The sequence below is a fragment of the Gadus morhua genome, unplaced genomic scaffold (genome assembly GCF_902167405.1).
Source record: "Gadus morhua unplaced genomic scaffold, gadMor3.0, whole genome shotgun sequence".
NCBI lineage: Eukaryota > Metazoa > Chordata > Actinopteri > Gadiformes > Gadidae > Gadus > Gadus morhua.
In genome coordinates this window covers 235,739-255,800 of record NW_021964144.1, presented here as the reverse complement: position 1 = coordinate 255,800, position 20,062 = coordinate 235,739, and the positions used below count along the sequence as shown (strand labels likewise).

The following is a 20,062-nucleotide window of genomic DNA, read 5'->3' as shown; positions in this document are numbered from 1 at the left end:
CTTCCCTTCCCCCCGCCAGGTCGGGCCGGAGGAGGGTGACCATGCTGCCAGTGTCCACTATGGCCTGCGTCTGTTTGGACATCACTGTCTCAAGGAAGGCTGAGGGAGAGCACAATGGTCACCATGGCTGGAAGACTCCACTGACTGAGGGCTGGTCCCTTTCTCTTGCGGTCTTTTGAAATTAATGAACAAAGACCGCAAGAGAAAAAGCGTGATTGTGGAGCTATTGACCCAACATCATGAGTCTGAGTCCCTCCTCAGAGTCTGTTTCTTCAGTCTGGTCAGGGCTGTATCTGGTCCTCTTCGAGGACTTTCCCGTTTCTTGCAAGGAGTGCAGGAGCCCATTGAGCTGTTCTCGGCGATGCATTGGTAGGCGTAGGTGTTGACCCTTGTCATGAACCGGTCCCATCAGGAGGTGGTTTCCCTTATGTAATCTGCCCTCCGTCTGTACGTACATGAACAAAGACCGCAAGAGATAAAGCGTGATTGTGGAGCTATTGACCCAACATCATGAGTCAACAAATGAATCAACAATCCCATTGGTTGGCTGAACTAGTGCACAAAGACTGAACACAGAGACTCACGATTGGTTACCACTAACTTCCTCCAACCAATACGGAGGAATACTCTTTTAAAAAAAAAACTTGTCTGAGACTGAGAATAGAGACCATAGTTGGTGTCCATATTTCGATGGTCTTCTCATGAAGGCTGGAGCCACAAAGGACAGGCCTGAAAACACACTGTTGTTCCTCTTCTTCTGCTTCTGTTGCCCCAGAATGAGTCTGAGTCCCTCCTCAGAGTCTGTTTCTTCAATCTGGTCAGGGCTGTATCTGGCTGTATCTGCACTCCTTGCAAGAAACGACTTTCTCGTTTCTTGCAAGGAGTGCAGGAGCCCATTGAGATTCTTCTTGAGATTCTGTCTTGTTTTGTTCTCGGCGATGCACTGGGCTTTTCCCTCTTCGCTCGCCGCTCGCGTTGAGCTGTTCAATGAGCTAAACAATTCAAGTGTACGTAGCAGCACATTCAATAATACTAGCCAAGCGGTGGACGAACAATCGCTTCAACTTCAGTAGCAGGTTTGAGCTTTTCACCAGGCAATGCACTGGTCCGGTCAATCCAGAGGTCCAGAGCTGCTCCTCCTCAGAGTCTGTCTCTGGCTTCTGGCTTTATTGAAAAAAAATCCCCCTTTTTATCATTTTACATCCTTGCTCTCTACGTCGTATCCAGGGAAACGGTTTTGTGAGCTGTTCACACTCCTAAACCAGGGACAGAAATTAAATCTTATTTACAGACTGAGACTGAGAATAGAGACCCTTGTTGGTGTCCATATTTCGATGGTCTTCTCATGAAGGCTGGAGCCACAAAGGACAGGCCTGAAAACACACTGTTGTTCCTCTTCTTCTTCTTCTGTTGCCCCAGAATGGGCCAGGTAGTCAGAAACTGCTTTCTTCTGAGCGTCATCCAAAATGGGCAAAATGGGCCAAAAAGAACTAAAAAAAGAACTATGTGATGACAGATTCTCTGGTTCGATTGTCTATGATCGGACTATCAATTCCTCATCAATAGAGAAATACTATCTATCAATTCAGGAACAAATCATTTGTTAAAGAAAATCCAAAATAGATTCCAATACATGAGACTGTGCTCACCCGTTTTTACTAAAGGTTTAATTCTTTTTATTTTCTGTCTAAGGCAAGTAGTTTTGTCAGTATTCAACTTTGAGGTCATGAGAAATATTTTTTTCGAATTGATAGTCCGATCATAGACAATCGTCATCATGTTGGCTTGATTTTGTTTTTGTTTTATCTATCCTCTTAATGTTATAGTATGAATAATATTTCATCCTATAGTTTATTTTATATTTCTACTTATTTTTGCTAATATGTCGTTATTTATTGTCACAGCAGTCAGTGTTATGTTCTTGTTTCTTGGTCCACCTTAGACCTTGTGGTCACTTGTTCTGATCTGCACGATATCGACACGATATCTTACAGACACGATATCTTACAGACTCGTTGGAAGACAATTATCAAACTAACTGTCGGCAAATGATCACCAATAAATATGTTTTGATAAGTTAAATAAGCAGTGACAAGCAAACCTGTGACAAGAAAAAAAACAAGAAAAATACAGAAATACAGAATTATAATAAAAGACGCCTATGTATCTCATTACATCTAGGCTCTGTTTTGCATCCAACAACCAGTCTACTGTGAGTGAGGAAAGGAGCATAAAGGACGGCTTTTGAACAAAGACCGCTGGGCTTTTCCCTCTTCGCTCCCTGTTGGCAGCCTTGCACTTCCATCCCTGCTTTTTGACCCATGTGTCGACACGCTCTTTCGTTGGCCTCCTCCGATTGAATTGATCTGTCAAAATAAGTAACAAAAGTGTTGTTAGCTATGAACACAATAATTTAAAATCTCATTTCATGCAATCAGTTTTTCTTGAAAGTAATGTTGAATATGTGAAGTCAAATGCAACTTACCACGGGTGTGTTTTACACGCATTTCCAATTGCTCTTTCGCCCAGTGCGTGTAAAGCGTCCGCTGATTGGCCTCCGAGGTGTCCCTGCGGAGTCTTACTTTTGGGATTTGACCACTCAGTGTCACAGGGTGGTTTTCCAAGAGGGACTTGAATGCCTCGTGGAATTTTACTTTGTAATTTCCCTCAGGAATCCTCTCTAAATCGATCACTAGCTGTCTCAAGGAAGGCTGAGGGAGAGCACAATGGTCACCATGGCTGGAAGACTCCACTGACTGAGGGCTGGTCCCTTTCTCTTGCGGTCTTTTGAAATTAATGAACAAAGACCGCAAGAGAAAAAGCGTGATTGTGGAGCTATTGACCCAACATCATGAGTCTGAGTCCCTCCTCAGAGTCTGTTTCTTCAATCTGGTCAGGGCTGTATCTGGTCCTCTTCGAGGACTTTCCCGTTTCTTGCAAGGAGTGCAGGAGCCCATTGAGCTGTTCTCGGCGATGCATTGGTAGGCGTTGACCCGGTCATGAACCGGTCCCATCAGGAGGTGGTTTCCCTTATGTAATCTGCCCTCCGTCTGTACGTACATGAACAAAGACCGCAAGAGATAAAGCGTGATTGTGGAGCTATTGACCCAACATCATGAGTCTGAGTCCCTCCTCAGAGTCTGTTTCTTCAATCTGGTCAGGGCTGTATCTGGCTGTATCTGCACTCCTTGCAAGAAACGACTTTCTCGTTTCTTGCAAGGAGTGCAGGAGCCCATTGAGATTCTTCTTGAGATTCTGTCTTGTTTTGTTCTCGGCGATGCATTGATAGGCGTTGCCCCGGTCATGAACCGGTCCCATCAGGGTTAGTCTGTCTCTTCAATCTGGTCAGGGCTTTTCCCTCTTCGCTCGCCGCTCGCGTTGAGATGTTCAATGAGCTAAACAATTCAAGTGTACGTAGCAGCACATTCAATAATACTAGCCAAGCGGTGGACTACTAGCCAAGCGGTGGAAGTCTCTGGCTTCTGGCTTTATTGAAAAAAAAATCCCCCTTTTTATCATTTTACATCCTTGCTCTCTACGTCGTATCCAGGGAAACGGTTTTGTGAGCTGTTCACACTCCTAAACCAGGGACAGAAATTAAATCTTATTTACAGACTGAGACTGAGAATAGAGACCATAGTTGGTGTCCATATTTCGATGGTCTTCTCATGAAGGCTGGAGCCACAAAGGACAGGCCTGAAAACACACTGTTGTTCTTCTTCTTCTGCTTCTGTTGCCCCAGAATGAGTCTGAGTCCCTCCTCAGAGTCTGTTTCTTCAATCTGGTCAGGGCTGTATCTGGCTGTATCTGCACTCCTTGCAAGAAACGACTTTCTCGTTTCTTGCAAGGAGTGCAGGAGCCCATTGAGATTCTTCTTGAGATTCTGTCTTGTTTTGTTCTCGGCGATGCATTGATAGGCGTTGCCCCGGTCATGAACCGGTCCCATCAGGGTTAGTCTGTCTCTTCAATCTGGTCAGGGCTTTTCCCTCTTCGCTCGCCGCTCGCGTTGAGCTGTTCAATGAGCTAAACAATTCAAGTGTACGTAGCAGCACATTCAATAATACTAGCCAAGCGGTGGACTACTAGCCAAGCGGTGGAAGTCTCTGGCTTCTGGCTTTATTGAAAAAAAATCCCCCTTTTTATCATTTTACATCCTTGCTCTCTACGTCGTATCCAGGGAAACGGTTTTGTGAGCTGTTCACACTCCTAAACCAGGGACAGAAATTAAATCTTATTTACAGACTGAGACTGAGAATAGAGACCATAGTTGGTGTCCATATTTCGATGGTCTTCTCATGAAGGCTGGAGCCACAAAGGACAGGCCTGAAAACACACTGTTGTTCTTCTTCTTCTGCTTCTGTTGCCCCAGAATGAGTCTGAGTCCCTCCTCAGAGTCTGTTTCTTCAATCTGGTCAGGGCTGTATCTGGCTGTATCTGCACTCCTTGCAAGAAACGACTTTCTCGTTTCTTGCAAGGAGTGCAGGAGCCCATTGAGATTCTTCTTGAGATTCTGTCTTGTTTTGTTCTCGGCGATGCACTGATAGGCGTTGCCCCGGTCATGAACCGGTCCCATCAGGGTTAGTCTGTCTCTTCAATCTGGTCAGGGCTTTTCCCTCTTCGCTCGCCGCTCGCGTTGAGCTGTTCAATGAGCTAAACAATTCAAGTGTACGTAGCAGCACATTCAATAATACTAGCCAAGCGGTGGACGAACAATCGCTTCAACTTCAGTAGCAGGTTTGAGCTTTTCACCAGGCAATGCACTGGTCCGGTCAATCCAGAGGTCCAGAGCTGCTCCTCCTCAGAGTCTGTCTCTGGCTTCTGGCTTTATTGAAAAAAAATCCCCCTTTTTATCATTTTACATCCTTGCTCTCTACGTCGTATCCAGGGAAACGGTTTTGTGAGCTGTTCACACTCCTAAACCAGGGACAGAAATTAAATCTTATTTACAGACTGAGACTGAGAATAGAGACCCTTGTTGGTGTCCATATTTCGATGGTCTTCTCATGAAGGCTGGAGCCACAAAGGACAGGCCTGAAAACACACTGTTGTTCCTCTTCTTCTTCTTCTGTTGCCCCAGAATGGGCCAGGTAGTCAGAAACTGCTTTCTTCTGAGCGTCATCCAAAATGGGCAAAATGGGCCAAAAAGAACTAAAAAAAGAACTATGTGATGACAGATTCTCTGGTTCGATTGTCTATGATCGGACTATCAATTCCTCATCAATAGAGAAATACTATCTATCAATTCAGGAACAAATCATTTGTTAAAGAAAATCCAAAATAGATTCCAATACATGAGACTGTGCTCACCCGTTTTTACTAAAGGTTTAATTCTTTTTATTTTCTGTCTAAGGCAAGTAGTTTTGTCAGTATTCAACTTTGAGGTCATGAGAAATATTTTTTTCGAATTGATAGTCCGATCATAGACAATCGTCATCATGTTGGCTTGATTTTGTTTTTGTTTTATCTATCCTCTTAATGTATGAATAATATTTCATCCGGTTTCTTGCAAGGAGTGCAGGAGCCCATTGAGCTGTTCTCGGCGATGCATTGGTAGGCGTTGGGGCTTTGACTTTTGGCCAAAAATCATATTCGAAGTTCGTTTGTTTATTAATATTAGTATTCGAATATATTCGAATATTTATTAATAATATTTTGACCATTAAATGCCTTCAGTAATACCTGGGCTGAATCCGAGTACTTAGTACATACTATTTATGTTCAGTGTCTACTACTTGACCGTACTACACTTGTAGTACGGTCTACAGCTATGCGTGAACGCCTAGAACGGTCTACAGCTATGCGTAGAACGCCTCTGAACTCTTCCGAACACCGCCGTAACTCCACCGGATGTTTGGAGATGACGTGTCTCCCCTCAGATGCCGGCAAAATTACCTTGATTAGTTACCTGTTTTCCATCTTGTCATCGTTGCTATTAAATTAAAAATGTCTCTTTTTACTTAATTACTTACTTTACTTTTTTACTCTTTTTAATGTCTCTTTTTTTCGCCGCTTTCTATGACGTCTTTCTAAGCCGCTGTTGGTAGTGTCGGGTCAGCCATCACTTCTTCGTTCGTTACCAGACTCGTAGTCTGGTAACGTAGTGACCTACCGTTGTATACTGTGGCGGTAGTACGCATTCGGAAACGTTTTCCGTACTACACAATGCACACTGAGCATTCGGACACGCTATATTTGTGGCGTACTACAAAATGCATACTATAAGTATGAGTATTCGGATTCAGCCCTGGATTGGGCTTTGCGAGGTTTGTTTACAGGCGTTGCTATGGTTACCGGTCTTGCGTGTTCCAACTGTTTATTATGTTTCTAATAAATCGCTGTCTAATCAATACTTCATTCACTGCCTCTTCCGTGGTCATTACAATATTATGAATAGACTGCATGGGTTCTCCGACGTCTCTCCCTCTTGGCCTGCCCATAACAGGTTCGAATATTAAGGGCTGCCTAATATTCGTTCGAATTATTTTTATTTTTTTTGATATTCGAATTATATTCGAATCACGAAGTTCGAAGTCAAAGCCCTAGTAGGCGTTGACCCGGTCATGAACCGGTCCCATCAGGAGGTGGTTTCCCTTATATAATCTGCCCTCCGTCTGTACGTACATGAACAAAGACCGCAAGAGAAAAAGCGTGATTGTGGAGCTATTGACCCAACATCATGAGTCTGAGTCCCTCCTCAGAGTCTGTTTCTTCAATCTGGTCAGGGCTGTATCTGGCTGTATCTGCACTCCTTGCAAGAAACGACTTTCTCGTTTCTTGCAAGGAGTGCAGGAGCCCATTGAGATTCTTCTTGAGATTCTGTCTTGTTTTGTTCTCGGCGATGCACTGGTAGCATGAAGGAGCATAAAGGACGGCTTTTCAACAAAGACCGCTGGGCTTTTCCCTCTTCGCTCCCTGTTGGCAGCCTTGCACTTCCATCCCTGCTTTTTGACCCATGTGTCGACACGCTCTTTCGTTGGCCTCCTCCGATTGAATTGATCTGTCAAAATAAGTAACAAAAGTGTTGTTAGCTATGAGCACAATAATTTAAAATCTCATTTCATGCAATCAGTTTTCTGCCAACTGCACAACAGAGTTCAAAGCGCTTGCGGCCTTCATCACAACTACTCCGAAAACACTGAACTCCATCGAGTGAGTCAAATAAATACTCACTCGATGGAGTGAGTAGAACTACCATGGGTGGTTTCTGCATGGCGTAATGGGTAGTACACAAATGTGAGGAGAGTTTTGGTTATTGCTGAAAAAAGAAAACGGCAGTGTTGCTTGGATGAAAAACACATCAGACCCTTTTCAAAACCGGGCTTGGTGCTGCCAGACAAGTGTTGGTCTTTCAGTCCCACAGATACAGTAGAACGGAGTATGAAATTGTGAGGGTCACTATAGGAAGCATTAACCGTTAAAATAACCATAAATATAACTTTCCACTTTTGTTTATTCACTACAAACACTTAGCAAGAACAGCAATAAAATTGAGATTCTTCTTGAGATTCTGTCTTGTTTTGTTCTCGGCGATGCACTGGTAGCATGAAGGAGCATAAAGGACGGCTTTTAAACAAAGACCGCTGGGCTTTTCCCTCTTCGCTCCCTGTTGGCAGCCTTGCACTTCCATCCCTGCTTTTTGACCCATGTGTCGACACGCTCTTTCGTTGGCCTCCTCCGATTGAATTGATCTGTCAAAATAAGTAACAAAAGTGTTGTTAGCTATGAGCACAATAATTTAAAATCTCATTTCATGCAATCAGTTTTCTGCCAACTGCACAACAGAGTTCAAAGCGCTTGCGGCCTTCATCACAACTACTCCGAAAACACTGAACTCCATCGAGTGAGTCAAATAAATACGAGCAGGGGAGAGGGTTCGACAGAGTCTGTTTCTTCAATCTGGTCAGGGCTGTATCTGGCTGTATCTGCACTCCTTGCAAGAAACGACTTTCTCGTTTCTTGCAAGGAGTGCAGGAGCCCATTGAGATTCTTCTTGAGATTCTGTCTTGTTTTGTTCTCGGCGATGCACTGATAGGCGTTGCCTATCAGTGCATCGCCTGATAGGCATGCACTGATAGGTTAGTCTGTCCTGAAGAGACAGACTAACCCTGATGGGACCGGTCATGAACCGGTCCCATCAGGGTTAGTCTGTCTCTTCAATCTGGTCAGGGCTTTTCCCTCTTCGCTCGCCGCTCGCGTTGAGCTGTTCAATGAGCTAAACAATTCAAGTGTACGTAGCAGCACATTCAATAATACTAGCCAAGCGGTGGACTACTAGCCAAGCGGTGGAAGTCTCTGGCTTCTGGCTTTATTGAAAAAAAATCCCCCTTTTTATCATTTTACATCCTTGCTCTCTACGTCGTATCCAGGGAAACGGTTTTGTGAGCTGTTCACACTCCTAAACCAGGGACAGAAATTAAATCTTATTTACAGACTGAGACTGAGAATAGAGACCCTTGTTGGTGTCCATACTTCGATGGTCTTCTCATGAAGGCTGGAGCCACAAAGGACAGGCCTGAAATCACACTGTTGTTCCTCTTCTTCTGCTTCTGTTGCCCCAGAATGGGCCAGGTAGTCAGAAACTGCTTTCTTCTGAGCGTCATCCAAAATGGGCAAAATGGGCCAAAAAGAACTAAAAAAAGAACAATGTGATAACAGATTCTCTGGTTCGATTGTCTATGATCGGACTATCAATTCCTCATCAATAGAGAAATACTATCTATCAATTCAGGAACAAATCATTTGTTAAAGAAAATCCAAAATAGATTCCAATACATGAGACTGTGCTCACCCGTTTTTACTAAAGGTTTAATTCTTTTTATTTTCTGTCTAAGGCAAGTAGTTTTGTCAGTATTCAACTTTGAGGTCATGAGAAATATTTTTTTAGAATTGATAGTCCGATCATAGACAATCGTCATCATGTTGGCTTGATTTTGTTTTTGTTTTATCTATCCTCTTAATGTTATAGTATGAATAATATTTCATCCTATAGTTTATTTTATATTTCTACTTATTTTTGCTAGAGTCTGTTTCTTCAATCTGGTCAGGGCTGTATCTGGCTGTATCTGCACTCCTTGCAAGAAACGACTTTCTCGTTTCTTGCAAGGAGTGCAGGAGCCCATTGAGATTCTTCTTGAGATTCTGTCTTGTTTTGTTCTCGGCGATGCACTGGTAGGCGTTGCCCCGGTCATGAACCGGTCCCATCAGGAGGTGGTTTCCCTTATATAATCTGCCCTCCGTCTGTACGTATACACACAAGAGGGAAAAGCTGGGCTTTTCCCTCTTCGCTCGCCGCTACTAGGGGAATCAATGACAATAAACTGAATCCAATCCAATCCAATCCAATCCAATCCTGGTTAGTTTATTTTCCTCCGCTTACTGATATGCTTAAATTCAGCGGGTTGTCTCGTCTGATCTGAGGTCGTATTCGAGATTGGTTGTGGTGTGGCCTTCCTTCCCAGAGAGTTAACAAGTGTCTGCTGAAATATGTTTTAAATGATTTACACTTTGTTAGTGATTCAGCCTAAGTAATACAGCTACAGTAGTTATATCAAGGTCAACTACAAGTAACACTTATGATTTGTTCAAACCGAAGAAAACTGCATGACAGTACAGACTCTCCACCTTGAAAGATTTACTCAGTATAGGATATTGAATGTACAGGTAGTTTCCAGGCGACGTCACCTTTTAGCATCGGCTCAGCTCGCTTGGAACCTAGAGCGAGGCGGTACTAAAAAAAGCAGCCACTTCAGGTACCAGATACCATGTTTTCACGGTGGAAACGCAAAAAATGCGAGCTGAGTCGAGTCGAGTCGAGTCGAGTCGTGTCGAGCTGGTACCATGCAGTGGAAAAGCGGCGTAACCGTTCAGTAGTTCAGTTCAGTTCTATATATATATTATTCGTGTTGTGTTTCAGTTCTATATATTTATTCATGTTATGTTTAAGTTCTTCATATTTTTTCATGTTCCGTGTTTTTGTAACATATATTTATTCATGTTGTGTTTTAGTTATATATATTTATTCATGTTGTGTTTTAGTTATATATATTTTCTTCTCGCGCTTCTCGCGCTTCCAGTCACTGGTCCGAGCTGGTATTACTCCGCCTCCTTTTCTCCTCCTTGCCGCACCCCCCTCAAGAGGGCAAGAGGGCAGTCATTGCCCTGAAAAGACTAACCGTTTTTAGTCATTCACAGTGTGGTCTTACCTTCACAATGACAAATTAACAACACAAATGAAAAGATTATCCATGGAATAGTCCCTTCCATTTCGGTGGAAAACTAACCCAAAACCTTCTTGAGTGCTGGCAGAGAAACTCATTTTGTTTTGCTAAATCCAGAATTTTCTTTTGGAATTGGCTGCAAAGATAGGGCACACAACACGGGCTTGGGTGCCTTCTTGGGGGCTCTTCTTGTTCTCTTTCTGTTGTGTCAAATAGGCTGTCTGTCGGATATGTCGTTCATGGGAACAACGGGGACCATACTTGCCAACCTTAAGACTTCGAAAATAGGGAGGATTACCAAACAAGCGGGGGTCTGGGGGTCCCCCCCCCATAACATTTTCAGCTCTAAAGTCATTGTGGTGACTTTAAAATAATAAAACCAACAAAAAAATTAGTAAATTCAAACGTCAATTTTATGTTGAATACTTTCATTTAATTTACATTTCATGTCATTACAATTCATATTATTATTACATATCAATAGATTTCATTTCATTACATTCATTGCATTTTACTGACGCTTTTATCTTAGCAACTTCCAATAAGTCTTATGTTATCACGCAAATACACTAGCTTCTAATAAACAAAACTACCAAGTAAGCTACTACATCATGTAAGTGCTACATGTAGGTTAACTTGTAGGTTAACTCTTACCATCACTGCAAATGGGCTGTGAAATTAGCCTATCCCATGTACGCATAGTAAATGGAAAGCTTGGAACGTTCCTTATATGGATTGTTTTTATCATTTTCATTACGAAAAAATAAATGTTTATATGTTTCTAAGGGTATGTTAATGGATTACCTTTCAATATCTGCGGCTTTGGTCCTCCCACAGGCATACTTCTTTGCTACATCCGAGTCAGGAAACATGTCCCTTACTGACTTATTTATTTCGTCAGTAAAGCTCAGAGGAATATTATTCTTAGTGAATGCGTTTTGAAACCATCCGCTATCTCGAAAGGTCACAAAATTAGTAGGGGTACCGAATCTGGAAGTGACTACCATTCCACAATGAAACAACAGAAATGCCCCAAAATAAGACACTGGGCTATGTAATGGATGGCGAACACGCCTGCAGAGTCAAATTTAACATTTTGTTTCACAAAGTATTCCAAATTTGATTTCTATATCAAGAAATAGTGCCTTCGATTGATGATGATGACCAACTTCCAACTTCCAAATCCACACATGTTCAATGGTCACACTTCCAACTTCCAAATCTACATATGTTCAATGGTGCCACTGACAGATTCCAACTTCCAACTTCCAAATCCACACATGTTCAATGGTCACACTTCCAACTTCCAACTTCCAAATCTACGTATGTTCAATGGTGACACTGACAGATTCCAACTTCCAACTTCCAAATCGACATATGTTCAATGGTGACACTCTGACAAAAAAATCCAAATTGGGCAGTGTAAGGTCTGGTTGGATCAGGGTGACACTGACAGATTCCAACTTCCAAATCCACACATGTTCAATGGTCACACTTCCAAATTCCAACTTCCACATCGACATATGTTCAATGGTGACACTCTGACAAAAATTCCAAATTGGGCAGTGTAAGGTCTGGAAGTGTCTACCGTTCCACAATGAAAAGACAGAAATGCCCCAAAATAAGACACTGGGCTATTTAAGGGATGGCGAACAGGCCTGAATTGTCTAATTTAACATTTTGTTTCACAAAGTGTTCCAAATTTGATTTCTATATCAAGAAATAGTGCTTTCTATTGATGATGACATGTGCTGGAAAGAACTAATTCAGACTCATTCCTCATTCCTGTAGGCCTTTATTTCACAAAGTTATAAGGGTTCAAAGTTGACCTTTCGGGGGAGGGGTTAGGGTGACCATTGGCGACCCCGAGGTCCTAGAGGGATGAGCCAAAGAAAATCATGTCATCGCATGTATACCGTCATGTAAACCGTCATAGCCAGGACCACATTCCCGCCTAGCAAACAAACAAACGGATACTCTGACGCACATATATACAATAAACTCTCAAAAAGTACATTTGCAAAGCGTTAGCTGTTATAACAGTACTGTAGCATGTTCATATATAACATTTACATTATCTACAAAACGATTTATATGGTTTGAGATTTTCTGGATATGTCGAAACCCGTCAATATAGGGCAGGATCTGCTGAGTGGTCAGGTCCCATTGGGATTTAATAAAGTGGTCTTTGCCTTTAGCAAACACTGGAACATCGTATTCTTGTTCTATTGGTGGATCTTTGTGTTGCTCTATGAGCTTCAGGTGTATCGTGTTGGACTCGTCAATTGGTAAGGTGCATGCCCCGTGGTCGCGTTGAGCTGTTCGGCGATGCTCGTATCAAAATTGTGGTTTGATAGTTAGCAGCAGAGCTTTGATAATGGTTGTTTGGCCGGGGCAGATCATCTGTGGCAACCCGCCACGTTGAGCGCACCAACTCGACCTGGGAGGAATCAACGGTCCCCTCCTTCGTGGGTGGAATCCCGTCACCCACGAGAACCGGTCTCTCCGTGCTGGAGCTCCAGGGCTGGGAGAGCCCCGAATGAGTGGAGAAGCGGGCTATTTAAGCCCTGCTTCTCCACTTGTTCCTCAGGTGCTCTCAATATCCTTAATTGGCCTGGGCCGGGTTGCCACACTCCTCCACCCTTTGCTGAAGCCTCGGGTGGCCTTTCTGAGGGGCGGCGGTCCGGCGCGCAGCATGGCTGCGTCTGCTGCCGACGTGGCTCGTTTCACGGCCCCGTCTCCCGCTACCTCGTCTCCCGCGGCCTCGTCTCCCGCGGCCTCGTCTCGGGCTGCGTGTCGTCTCTGGCGGCGTGTCGTCTCTGGCGGCGTGTCGTCTCTGGCGGCATCGTCTCTGGCGGCATCGTCTCTGCTGCGTCCGCTCAGGCTGCGTCGGCTCCGGCTGCGTGATGGTCTGGTTTGGGGGTGGCTTGAGGTGGGCGCTCCCACCCAAAATGGCCCGTAGCTCGGTCGAGTTGCCCGCATCCTCCACCATATGTGGCAACCCCGATCGTCGGCGGCTGAGATTTCCAAAGGAGACGGACCAAACAAGGTGTGGGTTAACGGTCTTTTATTTCTTCTAACCACTCATGCAGAAAAAGGGTAACAAAGGAGTCAACTCAGGTTCTTCCTGGTCTGGGAAAAAGGACACCGCGCCGGGTCTGGTCCTGCTGCGGGGGGCGGGGTCTCGATCCCCGGCGTCTTCGGCGGCTTAGTCCTGGGGGGAAGCGTAATTGCGTTAGCGGGGGTTCGGGTAATCTCCACCTACTGCGTCTTTCCCACTCGGTCGCGTTTCCCCGACTGGTGTCCACGCGGTCGTTAAGTACCCTCCGCCGTCTTGCTCCGCCGGGTGCTCCGCATCGCCGTGATTGCGCGGGTGCGCTCGATGCGCGCTCCCGCGTCGCTGTGCCGAGCGGCACATATCTCCCCCTGACTACCTGCCCACGGAGAGGGCGCTGGTGGGGCTCGAACTCCTCCGTTGGATCGGGGTTGCCACAGGACATACATTATTTTTTTTATATTTTGAAATTTAAACATTTCAATTTTATTATTATTATTTTTTTATTATTATTGGTATTATTTTTTCCAAGATGGCGCCGCCCATGGCTGCTGTGAAATTGTTTGAATCCATCAGGAAAAGGCTTGCTTAACAAAGCATGGAACATGAGATTTAACTGTCGAAAGAACAAAACTGCCTCGTCATATAGCTAGAATAACTACTGTATTAAGGAACAGCCTATAAAATAAAAATACACAAGGATGCACAGAAAACATATACCTTTAAATTGCACTGATAGGGTTAGGGTTACCCTAGGGTTATTGCACTTACTTGGTTTGGTGAAGTTGTCTGGTAGTCTATCGGGTAGTCTGTGTTGGCTCCAAGTTCTCCAGCCGAGGTCTGTGTTTTGAGCAAAAGGCTCCTCATCTCTGCCTGACACAACTTCTCTGGGTAACAGGGCTTTAATGCAGGGCAATCTGCCTTCCAATGTCCTTCTTCGTGACAATAGTTACAGCTTCTACTGCTGGCTTTTCTGCAGCCCGTCGGCCCACAGCACGGTGAGGCGGGCGCTGGCCTGCGTGGAGCCGGCGCTGTTCTCGGCGATGCACTGGTAGCTGGCGTCGTCCTGGCTGATGCCGTAGATGGTCAGCGTGCTGCGGGAGAGAGAGACACGGAGAGATCACAGCTACAGTCTGTCCTCTATCACAGCTACAGCCGGTCCTCTATCACAGAGAAATAACTGGGCGACCAAACTTAGAACACGAAACGCACAATTTCTTGTCAGATGCAACAATATGCAATGGAAGTAGTGAAAGCCAAGGTAAACCCTAACCCGTGCGGCCGTTGTAGTCGTGGTCCAGCAGCATGCGCTTCCAGTTGCCCTCGCCGTGCTTCCTTACTGGTTCAAGGAGCACAGAGAAACTTTACAGCAGTGGAAGCCAGGGTGGGAAACCGAGTTTGGATGACTCCCCAGTACTGGTATGGGCTGTCTGAGCGCGGGACCGTTTGTTCTGTCAAATATGTTTGTATTTGACCCTGTGTGCTTGTGCTGCTTGCCCCACGTTCCTCGCCATGCTCCTGTAGGATTTCCTCAAACAGGCCTTTGAAGCTGCTCTTTCTGCTGCTGCTGCTGCTGCTGCTGCTGCTGTTGTCTGGCTGTGCTTCCATACGTGGGGCTTTATGGGGGTTGCCTGGCACTGCCTCTGCTCCCTCAGGTGTGGTCCTGCTGCTCTGTAAAGCCTCCATCTTCTCCACCTCTTGTGTCAGAGCATCCTTGGCATGCTTGATGCTGTCTGCACCTGTGAAGTATCTGAAACAGCATAGGAAAAATATGAAATGTCTTAATGTGTAAAATAAGCAAATAAACAACCTCCTCCATAGTAGCATTTAATAGTAACATATTAATGCAATAGTAATAAATAATAATGCAATATGTAGTTAGCCAAAACACCATTTCAAACGTGTTTATAATATAGACATTTAATAAAAATATTAAGACGACATACCTGTCTTTGAATCGTGGATCTAAAAGAGTGGCAACTGCATACAAGGGCTCATTCTCGATGGTCTTAAATCTTTTCTGGACAGCCTCAAGAAGGGTTTTTTTCATGTTTTTTATACCAGTGTCCTCGTTCTCCCGAACAAGCAGGCGCTTCAGCACTGTGGCCGAGGGGATGACTTCAGCTGCAGATGAGGTGGAGGAGCTCATCTGTCTGGTTAGTTCTTCAAATGGTGCTAGAACAGTGATAGCTTTCTCCAGTAAAGCCCACTGGTTAGCAGTAAGGGTCACTGGCAGGTCGTGGTCAGCTCCATATGCTGAAATTGACCGCTTCTGTTCCAGTAAACTCTCTGCCATATAATAAGTACTGTTCCACCTTGTTGCTACGTCTTGGTGCAGACGTTTGACGGGCATTTGCAGATCTTTTTGAAGATCCTCTAGGCGTGTAGTAGCCAGTGGCGAGTGTTTAAAATGCCCGACTATTTTCCTCCCATTCGCCAGTGCGTCACTCACACTTCTCTGTGACAGTAGACCTTCATGCACAGCTGGAGAGTGTGGGCGAAGCATCCCAAACTCGGTACATCCATCTCATCCATAGCTTTCTTCATGTTGCTAGCATTGTCGCGCAAAACAACATGAATGTTGGACTTAGGGATTTTCCATTGTACTAGCATCCCCTCAATTGCTTCGGCAATTAATTTGCCAGTATGTGACCCTCGGAACTCGTTGGCGTGCAGCACCGCACTTCGGGGGGTAAATGATGTCTCTCTGTCCACCCAGTGTGACGTTAAACTCAATAAAGACATGGGACACACGTCGGAGCTCCAAATGTCAGTGGTGAAGCTAATTGCATGCGCGTCTTTCAGCATGCACGAAATGTGTTCCCCTACTGCCTCATATAATTTGGGTAGCGCAGTTTCTGAGATGTATTTACGACCGGTCAAAGAGTACCGTGGCTCCAAATGCTCCATTAAGCGGCGAAATCCCACATTTTCGACGACGGACAGGGGTTGATCATCCAAGACAATAAATTCAACAATTTTGTCTGTTATCTTTGTGGCTTTTGGGCTGTCTTTGGGAAATTTTTCTCGTCGCTGGAAGGCAGTTTCCAGCGTTTGCTGCTGCAGCTCATCCTTCCTTTTCCCCTTTGATTTATATTTGTCGTGCTCTTTAGCGTGACGCGTCTTCAAGTGTTTTATTAAGTTGCTAGTGTTGAAATTAGCAACACTCGTGCCACCCCTTTCACGGCATACGTTGCATGTCGCAGTCTTGCTGGTGGGAGCATCCAGCGTGAAATATTGCCACACCGCCGACATGATAACGCTAGCTCCTTGATTGACAGGTGATCAATTCTTCTTCGCCCCTCTAAAACAGCAGGCTGCAGATGGCAGCACAGCGCAACTGTTTTAAGAGCCGTGAAGAAGAACTGTGTCAGCGCTAACGGAGCTAACCCGTAAATAGCTTTCTATTTTAATAAATTACGTGGTATCGGAGGTGCCTGGACTCCAGTACTCGCCGATACTGATACCAGCATTTTCGGCAGTATCGGAGACATTTCCGATACTGGTATCGGAATCGGAACAACTCTAGAAAGGTGGACAAAGTAGTGTTTTAGTCTCGAATCATCTGTCTTCCTGTGGTGGTTTAGCAGCGGATCCAGACGCTACATAGATTTGGAATTCCGGATGTCCAGACAGATCACCCCCTGGCTGTTGATGTTGCAGTGGTAGATCCTCGTGCGAAACGTCACCTTTGGGGGTTTGAAGGGGTAGTCTGGCGTGAAAGCGATGTCCAGGAAGAAGACTCCTCCCTCGTACACGGAGCCCGGGGGTCCCAGGATGGTGGAGCGCCACTCATAGATGTTGTCTCCCTTGGGCCCGGCGCTGCAATTTGACTTTCCAATTCTTCTGTAAAATATTAGCAGTGATGCATCCTTTTAGAAGTTCACGTGAATGTAAAAGCTCCAAGGTGGATAGGCAATCTTCATATATTGTATTTATTTTTTTAGCTCAAAGCCAAAAAACAGCCAATAAAGCGTAGGTCCAGTCCCGTAATATCCTCTGCAGCAAAAATCTAAAGCAACTTGTAACGACAAACTGAGGAACATTTAACAGTGCTCAACATTCAAAGTGATCGCCCCCATGGGCCTCTTCCTCAGGCTGGGTTGAGTATAGGACAGCTAACCTGCTATTAGCTGGCTAACGTCTAGCGGGAAACGTACCTGTTATGTCATTGTTGCTAGCAGAAGAAGACCCAGCAGATGGAGTGTTGAAGACGGTGCAGTTGTCCAGTCTTAAATTGATGCCATGGATGATCAAATGTTTCATCATTTTGAGGTGTTCCCGGACTTGCATTTTATAATCACCAAGCAACGGTTGCAATTTACAGTATTGCTGTCAATTCTTACGAAATATAACCACGTTTTAGAACGCATCTTGGCTAGCGCGAAGTTCAGTGAATTTGCCCCGCTTTCAACTCGAACGCAGTGACGAGTCTCACGTGACGTCACCCAAATAGCTTCATGCTGATTTGTCAGTCAAGTCGCCTGTATACAACAACAACGGTAGTGATTGGCTGGCTGCGATAGATAAAAAATAAATAAATAAAAGCTTTCACGCCGTCTACCGTAAAGTATCGAAATTTGGCACCGTTTTCTCCAAAACAATTCGATACTCGGTAGGACCGACATAATTCGGTCGGTGCCAAATGGCATCGTTGTTCGATAACCAACCCTATTCATGAACCGGTCCCATCAGGAGGTGGTTTCCCTTATATAATCTGCCCTCCGTCTGTACGTATACACACAAGAGGGATAAGCTGGGCTTTTCCCTCTTCGCTCGCCGCTACTAGGGGAATCCTGGTTAGTTTATTTTCCTCCGCTTACTGATATGCTTAAGTTCAGCGGGTTGTCTCGTCTGATCTGAGGTCGTATTCGAGATTGGTTGTGGTGTGGCCTGCCTTCCCAGAGAGTTAACAAGTGTCTGCTGAAATATGTTTTAAATGATTTACACTTTGTTAGTGATTCAGCCTAAGTAATACAGCTACAGTAGTTATATCAAGGTCAACTACAAGTAACACTTATGATTTGTTCAAACCGAAGAAAACTGCATGACAGTACAGACTCTCCACCTTGAAAGATTTACTCAGTATCGGATATTGATTGTACAGGTAGTTTCCAGGCGACGTCACCTTTTAGCATCGGCTCAGCTCGCTTGGAACCTAGAGCGAGGCGGTACTAAAAAAAGCAGCCACTTCAGGTACCAGATACCATGTTTTCACGGTGGAAACGCAAAAAATGCGAGCTGAGTCGAGTCGAGTCGAGTCGTGTCGAGCTGGTACCATGCAGTGGAAAAGCGGCGTAACCGTTCAGTAGTTCAGTTCAGTTCTATATATTTATTATTCGTGTTGTGTTTCAGTTCTATATATTTATTCATGTTATGTTTAAGTTCTTCATATTTATTCATGTTCCGTGTTTTTGTAACATATATTTATTCATGTTGTGTTTTAGTTATATATATTTATTCATGTTGTGTTTTAGTTATATATATTTTCTTCTCGCGCTTCTCGCGCTTCCAGTCACTGGTCCGAGCTGGTATTACTCCGCCTCCTTTTCTCCTCCTTGCCGCACCCCCCTCAAGAGGGCAAGAGGGCAGTCTTTGCCCTGAAAAGACTAACCGTTTTTAGTCATTCACAGTGTGGTCTTACCTTCACAATGACAAATTAACAACACAAATGAAAAGATTATCCATGGAATAGTCCCTTCCATTTCGGTGGAAAACTAACCCAAAACCTTCTTGAGTGCTGGCAGAGAAACTCATTTTGTTTTGCTAAATCCAGATTTTTTTTTCAGTCTTTTGGAATTGGCTGCAAAGATAGGGCACACAACACGGGCTTGGGTGCCTTCTTGGGGGCTCTTCTTGTTCTCTTTCTGTTGTGTCAAATAGGCCGTCTGTCGGATATGTCGTTCATGGGAACAACGGGGACCATACTTGCCAACCTTAAGACTTCGAAAATAGGGAGGATTCCCAAACAAGCGGGGGTCTGGGGGTCCCCCCCCATAACATTTTCAGCTTTAAAGTCATTGTTTCCCGCATTCTGGTGACTTTAAAATAATAAAACCAACAAAAAAATTAGTAAATTCAAACGTCAATTTTATGTTGAATACTTTCATTTAATTTACATTTCATGTCATTACAATTCATATTATTATTACATATCAATAGATTTCATTTCATTACATTCATTACATTTTACTGACGCTTTTATCTTAGCAACTTCCAATAAGTCTTATGTTATCACGCAAATACACTAGCTTCTAATAAACAAAACTACCAAGTAAGCTACTACATCATGTAAGTGCTACATGTAGGTTAACATGTAGGTTAACTCTTACTATCACTGCAAATGGGCTGTGAAATTAGCCTATCCCATGTACGCATAGTAAATGGAAAGCTTGGAACATTATCCTTATATGGATTGTTTTTATCATTTTCATTACGAAAAAATAAATGTTTATATGTTTCTAAGGGTATGTTAATGGATTACCTTTCAATATCTGTGCGGCTTTGGTCCTCCCACAGGCATACTTCTTTGCTACATCCGAGTCAGGAAACATGTCCCTTACTGACTTATTTATTTCGTCAGTAAAGCTCAGAGGAATATTATTCTTTGCCACCAACATTGCCATTTTTGTTTCGGCATATATGACTGCATCTGGTCTCCCTTTCCCCAGCAAACCAGCGATGCTTGGCTGAGACTCTGAAGCAGCTACTGCCTTCTTATGTTTGCCTGTATTGGCATGGTGTTTTATGTCCGTCCGACCGCCGTGCTCCACGGAAAAATCATCCATAG

General features: G+C 44.3%; 2 long non-coding RNA genes across 2 annotated transcripts in view; both read left to right on the top strand.

Annotated features, from left to right (window-relative positions):
• Positions 1–20,062, top strand: part of LOC115539175 (uncharacterized) — a 105,154-nt gene that overhangs the window by 3,462 nt on the left and 81,630 nt on the right. The gene's annotated exons all lie outside the window — the stretch shown is intronic.
• On the top strand, positions 13,456–18,315 carry LOC115539176 (uncharacterized). Its single transcript, XR_003975746.1, has 3 exons — positions 13,456–13,467; positions 16,625–16,626; positions 18,029–18,315. It is a non-coding gene; the product is annotated as an uncharacterized LOC115539176 (long non-coding RNA).